The sequence below is a fragment of the Schistocerca gregaria genome, chromosome 5, assembly GCF_023897955.1.
Source record: "Schistocerca gregaria isolate iqSchGreg1 chromosome 5, iqSchGreg1.2, whole genome shotgun sequence".
Lineage (NCBI taxonomy): Eukaryota > Metazoa > Arthropoda > Insecta > Orthoptera > Acrididae > Schistocerca > Schistocerca gregaria.
The window spans coordinates 328425833-328426585 of NC_064924.1; the positions used below are offsets into that span (position 1 = coordinate 328425833).

The 753-nt window shown below is 44.4% G+C and overlaps 1 non-coding gene across 1 annotated transcript; it reads right to left on the minus strand.

Annotated features, from left to right (window-relative positions):
* Positions 1 to 397: 397 nt before the first annotated feature.
* Trnaa-cgc (transfer RNA alanine (anticodon CGC)) lies at positions 398 to 470 on the minus strand. The gene has a single exon. It is a non-coding gene; the product is annotated as a tRNA-Ala (tRNA).
* Positions 471 to 753: the final 283 nt, after the last annotated feature.

The window sequence follows — 753 nt, forward strand, 5'->3', positions numbered from 1 at the left end:
ACTGTAGATTAAAACTGAAGAAATTGCGAAAAGGTGGGAATTTAAGGAGATGGGACCTGGATAAACTGACTAAACCAGAGGTTGTACAGAGTTTCAGGGAGAGCATAAGGGAACAATTGACAGGAATGGGGGAAAGAAATAGAGTAGAAGACGAATGGGTAGCTCTGAGGGATGAAGTAGTGAAGGCAGCAGATGATCAAGTAGGTAAAAAGAAGAGGGATAGTAGGTGGTGGTGGTTAGTGTTTTAACATCCCGTCGACAACGAGGTCATTAGAGACGGAGCGCAAGCTCGGGGTAGGGAAGGGTTGGGAAGGAAATCGGCCGTGCCCTTTCAAAGGAACCATCCCGGGATTTTCCTGAAACGACTTAGGGAAATCACGGAAAATCTAAATAAGGATGGCAGGAGACGGGATTGAACCGTCGTCCTCCCGAATGCGAGTCCAGTGTGCTAACCACTGCGCCACCTCGCTCGGTGAGGTATAGCAGAAATCCTTGGGTAACAGAAGATATATTGAATTTAATTGATGAAAGGAGAAAATATAAAAATGCGGTAAATGTAGCAGGCAAAAAGGAATACAAACGTCTCAAAAATGAAATCGACAGGAAGTACAAAATGGCTAAGCAGGCATGGGTAGATTACAAATGTGAGGATGTAGAGGGACTTATCTCACTAGGGGTAAGAAAGATACAGACTACAGGAAAATTAAAGAGACCTTGGGAGAAAAGACAGCCACTTGCATCAATATCAAGGGC